We start from the raw sequence: 7,272 nt of genomic DNA on the forward strand, positions 1-7,272 counted from the left end.
ATTGTCTTTTGGACAAGCCTTATTTAGGTCCCTAAAGTCAATACATACTCGAACCTTTCCTTACTTTTTGTCTATGGGGACTGGATTAGAGTCCCACTCAGTTAGAGGAACAGGGTATAAGAAACCCACCTTTAGCAGCTTTTCGACTTCAACTTTGATAATTGTTGCTTTTCTAGGATTAACCGGTAGAAGTTTGTTACGAATAGGTTTATCATTTTCATATGTCTTGATCTCATGTTGGGCAATAGATGGATCTATTATAGGCATTTACTCATAATACCAAGCGAACACATCACGGAACTCTTTGAAGAGATCAATAGAAGTTTGAATTTCTTCAGGGGAACAATGAGCTCTAATGAAGACATTTACAATTATGTTAGGATTCTTAGAGACGTTCACCGATACAGTTTGTGAGATAAAAAACATGTTACCTTCGGCAGAAAACTGTGTTGGGGCCAAAGGGTTTAAAACTGTATGAACATCACTAGTAGAAGGACTAGACAAACTTGACTCAATTTCTTGCAAATGAGGGAGGAAATATGAACGATGATGTAGATCATCCCATGGTCTATCAACACCCATCATTGCTTCTAATATTTCTTCGTCAGATGGTAAGACTATATCTAAGCAATCCTGAGCTGAAGTTGAATCGAGGGTCTAGGCTGGAGCCACATCTCCATCTAACTCCTCTAGTGAGAAAGGAATAGGATGGAAGTCTGCAGAATTAACAATAGACTGATAAGCAATTTCTACTGCAGACATAGGACATGTCATTCCACCTACTTTCCCTCCATTTAATGTGGTGTTAGATGAAGGTAAAGGCCAAGCACCCGAAAACTAATGAGTTCGAAAGAACTCTCTTTGATAAGGTCCCTTGGAGGACGAAATAACATTGATTCTAGCTGAAGGAGCAGGAAGATAAAAAATACCCATTGAAGAAGAGTACATTCCAACTCCTAAATTCCCTATAGGTTTCCTAGGATTATCCACTAATGGAATAGTAGAGTCACAAGATGCATGGGAGTTACCCAGAGAATAGTCCATCTGATCAACTTTTATAATCCTCCCCTCGTGAGGAAAACAAAGGATGTGAGATAATGATGAAACTATGGCATCCATCTCGTGAATCCAATTCCTGCCTAAGAGGAGGCTGTAATTCAGATTCACATCAACTATTTCTACCTAAATATTTACCACCTTTCCCCCAACATAGATGGGAAAGGTTGGAATAATCCCGTGTGGCCTATGAGAATGTCCATCAAATGTCGTCAATAGAGTCGGTGAAGGAACAGCTTGAGGCGATCCAATGGCCTTCCAACATGACATGGACATCACACATGTGGAAGCTCTCTCATCAATAATGGTTCAAAAGAGGTTGGTATTTCGATATGTAGGATTTATATGAAAAGCCATATGATGGGGGAGTCTCTTTTTGACATTTGACATATCGAAAGCTAGCACAAGGGAATTTTTTGGATCTACTGCTCCGATTGCCAAGAGTAATGCACTCCTCTAAGTGGTGCACGACTGAAGTATCTCTAATGCTGACATAGCACAAGGACTTTGAGCCAAATATTCTACAATCGGGTAGTTCTAGGCTGCCCTAGCATTAGGGTTAATGGTCGAGTGCTTTGCGAAGCCTTTCAGCATCCATGGTATAGACTCAATAGAGGGCCTCTCAATATGGAGTGGCTTTGAGGCATCAGGAGCAGACTTAGCATTAGATGATTTCGATTCACTGTAATCACATGATTGCGTAGAGACATTGATATGCAAACTCATCAAGTAGACATTTGACGAATTATCCCCTTCTTGGTTACCCCCTACGGGGTTACCAGCATTAGAGTTTGCACTGCCAAGTAATTGTTGCCCTTGGAGAAAAGGGTTACTAATGACAGCCTGGGAGCTAGAGGACCCCTATTGCACTAACAAGCGCTGAGCATCTTAGATCTTAGGGAAGAGATGGGTAAAATGATCCTCATTGCATAACTTGCATGGAAATTTTAATTTTTTTCTCGGACTTTTTCCTACCCCATCCAGCATCATTGTCGGGTTTGTTTGCATTACCCTTCCCATCCTGGCTCTTTTTCCTACCTCGTCCTTTCTTCTTCCCATCAGATTGTTGTTTTCCTTTGGGGTTAGAAGTTTGGATGGAATTTATAGACATTAGTTGGGAAGGTGTAGATACAGACGATGATGCCTGCATAGAAGAAGCAGTTTGTAAAGACAATTGTTGCAATTGATTCAGCAGGTTAGCCATGTTGGCATCAATTGATCTGACTATCCCGTCAGCATGGGGACCTGGCTTCGGTTTGGCTATATCCACCTTGGATCTAGGAGTGTCAGGTAGAATTTTTTGAAGAAACCCAGACTGAGAATATATAAGTTCTAACTACTGGGCTCTAAAAATAGCCTGCGCTTTAGTGAAAACAGTGGAGAGAGACATGTCCTTAGAGGTCTCAAGTTGTATCGATTTAAGAAACCATTCAAGAAGGAATTCTTGTGGAATATCTACTTTAATGAACCTCTTCCTTCTCCTCCATTCCTGGATATCATATGAAATGTGAGCCACCTGATCCTATTGGGAATTAGCGAGAAGCTCAGTTTCAACATCATATTGGACAGGAAATCGAAAATGGTTCAAAAATATAGTAGCCAAATCGCCGAAAGAAGTGAAGGTTCCCACTGGTAGTTCTATGTACCACTTAGTTGCATTTCCAGTTAGGGTACATTGAAATAATCTCAACCTGATTGAATTGTCTATAAGGGAGTTGGACGAACACCATAAGTGGAAAGTAGTTATGTGGTCACCTGGATCTTCACTAGTCTTCCCCTTGAATTTTGGTATATTTGAGGGAATTTTTATTGGTACCGGAGGCCAAACTGGGTTATACCTAATCAAATCATTAGTTAATTTAGAGAGATCTGGCAAGTTTAACGTTGCCAAAAAAGGGAGTCATAGCGGACCCTGAGGATTCCACCCGGTGTGGGTGGAACTCCCAATGTTCTGAAAAGAATGGCCTAGATTTGTGAAGGCACTAGGTTTCCTGATGTAACAGACCAAACTAAACCATAAGGAGCTCCTTATGGTCTAGAAAAGACCGCAGTTTGACCAATTCCTGCTAAAAAACCTCCATAACTAGTAAAGTTTCCCCCTAGAGAAGTGTTAAAAGGAGTAGAGAGGCCTTGGTAAGGATTCCATGCATTAGCATAGGGAGAAACGTTCTAGAAAGAACTAACAGAAGAATATGGCATATTCCCTTGTTGGCCAAAATAATATTGATTCCCAACTCCTAACCCACTAACCGCAGGGTTTGTCCAACTTTGAAACGGATTATAACTTTGACCCATAGAGGAAAAATGCATTGATCCCAAAGTTGGATTGGAATGTGGTATATGGACACCCCTAAACGAGAAACCATGAAAAGAAGCTAACCCACTTTCCATGGATGTGGAGGCAGCTGATGGAATACTTAAAGGACCCGAAGGAATCACACTGGTTGGCATTCCAAAAGGGAAAAAATCAATGCCAGAGGCAACAACCTGAGAACTTCCACTTGAATATGGAATGGAAGTAGAACCAAATATAACAGTGCTAGGAGTAATGGAAGGTACCTCCTTGTACGGATACTAGAGTTTGCATACTCGTAGCACTTGTCATGGATGCCATGCTTCCAACAGTGGTCATCAAAGAAAAAGATCGATATAAACCTAGGCTCAAAGGCCTGTTGGTCGGAGTCTCGATGTATAATAAAACGTCTGGATAATCAGGAGGAAGAGGAGAATTAGGAGACGTAATAGACTCAAAAATCTCTTCAAACTCAATATCGTCTTTCAACTGGAAGAGGACTCGAGCAAGAATTGGAGTGTTCCTGTATAACTCTCTACTTGTACCAAGTTTATCTTGCAAATCAATAACTCCAACCAGAGGATCAATATCCAATGCACCTATTGCTACCGGTTGAAAAACATTAACAAGAATGCTCCTATGCCTTCGAGGAGAAGGCTCAGGACTCATAGGTGATAGCCCATGAATTCTTCTGGACCGACGAGCTGGTCCATCAGCCACTTCGAATTATTTTAAAGAGATATACTTAAAGACTCAAAAAATTGTAAATCTAGGCCAACTAGGAGCAAAAATCACGCTCTAAATGTCCCTAAATATACAATAAATCAAACAACTTTCAAGTATTTTTTCTCTGGGTGATTAGGAATGGACACCAAAATACAAGAAAGCCAAAATCAAGGGCCTTCCGAAAATAGTCTGTGGTAATTATGCCCCAGGCCTACTAGTGAAGGTATCAAAAGCAGTTATGCTAAACTCCAAACAATAGCCTTTGCTAGTGCAAGCACCCAAGCTTCACAAGGGTATGCTCTAGAAGTACTGTTGAACGTGATGCAATGTCAACCTCAGGTGCCACAGAATTCCCCTCCGCAGCCACCTATGTGATCCATAGGAAAGGAAATTATGTATACCAACTCGTACCAAAAGCTGGGAAGAACAGTTGTGAGGCGGGATCCAACAAGTAGGAGAGGGGGTATCTCTCTTTCTTGTATTCACTCTCCCTCGTGATTAACCCCCAGTCACGGAGCTTTCTCGGTCTTTCTAATGATATTGTGTTTCGCTCTTTATTCAACTTCTCAATTTTGTAATTTGAGCGGCCTTGGAGAGTTAACTCTCCACTCACCTATTCCAAGGCCCTAATCAACCTAAACTTGTTGTTGTTTATTAATGACAACAATAAAAGTTCTAGTTCATTTTATTAGATCGCTTGATTTTATATAGTTGTTCTTTAAGTTAGGGGAAATTACGAGAGTGAAACTGATGATGTTTTATGATGCCAAAGAAACCAATAGAAAAATAATTATATGGATGCAGTCATTTTCTTTGATGAAGAGTGATTTCTATGAAAATCTATAAGAAAAATATTTTTCTTTTCTTTTCTAAAACAATCCACACACACCCAAAATCTAAAAAGACTAAGAATGCTTAAAATGCAAATTAACCTAATGCAAGTCAAAATTATGATGCTGATCCTAAACAACACTCATAAGCAAATGTGGTTCTTTATAGAGACAATAAGTGAACTTGAAAATGAAGAGGGAAAAATTAAAAACAAATCTCTCTCCAAAGAAAGTAGAACAAATTGCAAAAGATCACAATTCGCTTCTAAAAAAAAAAAAAAAAAAAATAAATAAATAAATAAATAAATCGTAAACCAAAAGCTTGGAAAAAGAAAAACAAAAGCAATGCTTTTGTTTTTTTCTTTTAAGGAAACAAAATCAAATTTTTGAGGCCACAAAAGTGCTGCTAAAATTCGAAAGATCAAGAAATAAGTGCAAGGAGTCTTTAAATCTCACAAGTTATACAACTCATAAATAAATGAAACATGAAACAAGAAAGACTACAAACTTGCATAAACTGATCCGAACAACAGCAAAAGAGTTTGGAAAACTTACAAAATTTCAAGAAATAAATACTTTCAAACTTGGCAAAAAGACTCTCAAAGAAGCATGAAAAGCAACAAGGCCACCAAGCAAGCAAAGCAAGGGAACTTGAAATCTGGGCTAAAAACGAAATCAAAATCAATTTCTTGTTCTAGAAAACCAGAACATCCAAGAACTTCAAAGTGAAGCCTTGAACCCAAGACACAAACTACGAACTTTCTTAAGAAGCAATCCTAGACCAATCAAGACTTTTCAGTGAGAAGGAGATTTTGAAAAGGAAAGCTTGTAGGAAAATTGAGTTCTCCAGATAGCAGATGACCATATAACAACATAAATCACCAGGCAATAGACCTAATCGGGCAAAAAGATTTGAAAAAACAATTCAGAAAATTTCATATGTGACTGTGTAAAGACAGAACATCGTGCACACGCATTTCTAATACAAAAAACTCGCGTATATGTGCATCTGCTTGAAGAAACCTGCATGTATACACGACTGTAACCCAAGGAAACAATGCATACAAATCTTAATTAGGAAAAAAAAATGAAAGTTTGATCAAGAAGATTAGACTTGATGCCTCGGACACTAATGGATCAAACAACATTGTAAAAGAAAGCAATCAAGAAAGTGAAATGTGATTCAGAACAAACAACCCAAACTAGGAATAACAAGAATGTTATCCCCAGTGCAGTCGGAATTCTGTTGCAGGTGAGAACACCCTAGGGTCTTGGGTTGAGAACCCCAATAGAGCAGAGGGAAAACCACAACAAGAAATGCTCAGGAAATAAACTTAAATGCTTATTCTATTGAACTGTGTAAGAGTGTCCTTACCTAGAAGTCTTATGTTTGAGTGGATCCTGAAGGGTGAAAACCCTCAACTTCTCTTGATGTCTTCGAAACATGAAAATTATTCAAATGAAACACATACAACAGTAGAAACATAAAACATGTTCATGGTATTAACTTTAAATCATATAAATGAATGAACAATTATGCATCAATGTCAGATTCATAAACGAATTACAATATAAATAGATGCATAAAAACATTTAATATCGGAAATAGAACAACATTCATTTATTGAAGTTAGCTACAAATAAAGTGGAGAAATGCAACCTGAGTCCTTGTCTGGCTCCAAGCAGAACCGTCCTCCGTTTTCGTCCTTTCCCGACCTCGTAAATCTTCCTCCATCACCAATACAAGGATATCTCAAGAAAGATGAAGGATATCTCCAACAAGGAAATGAGGGTTTCCTGAAGCTTTGGGGAGTGCAGGAGGCACAGGGATTTCATCAGACTCAATCAGGTATAATCTCACTATAGTATCAATATCTCATATCTTCTCTCTTAAGGCCTTCCCATGGAGGTTTATTTATACTTCTCCAAATTAGTTTTTTTAGTTGGGAAATAGTTGGGCCACGGGAAATAGGAGGTGAGGAACAGGTAAAACCCATGAAATCCGGCCGAAATTAAGGAAATTTATTTTTTATTAAGTTTTTTAACATATGTACGTGGGTTGGATATATGCTGACCTGCGTGTACATGCTTTTATAACGTATAGGGAATAAAACACTGTTTTTTAAATTTTGGACCAAGTCTAGATGGAAGGGTTTCCCTAGGCCATAATTAGAGCATCACCTCTACCAAGAGTGGCAAATGGTGCTATAACAACAATATAAACACATATGTCCCTACAATCTTTTAATGCATAGGAACTTTGTAAGACTTTCCAAGGATATTAACAAATGTAAATACAATTTTACGCAAAAATCATTTTATTAACATTAGCATAATAGTCATAGATTTCTGCACAAAAGAATAATG

Source organism: Pinus tabuliformis, chromosome 3_1, assembly GCF_031772625.1.
Source record: "Pinus tabuliformis cultivar Carrire ecotype Pingquan chromosome 3_1, CPIR1, whole genome shotgun sequence".
Classification (NCBI taxonomy): domain Eukaryota; kingdom Viridiplantae; phylum Streptophyta; class Pinopsida; order Pinales; family Pinaceae; genus Pinus; species Pinus tabuliformis.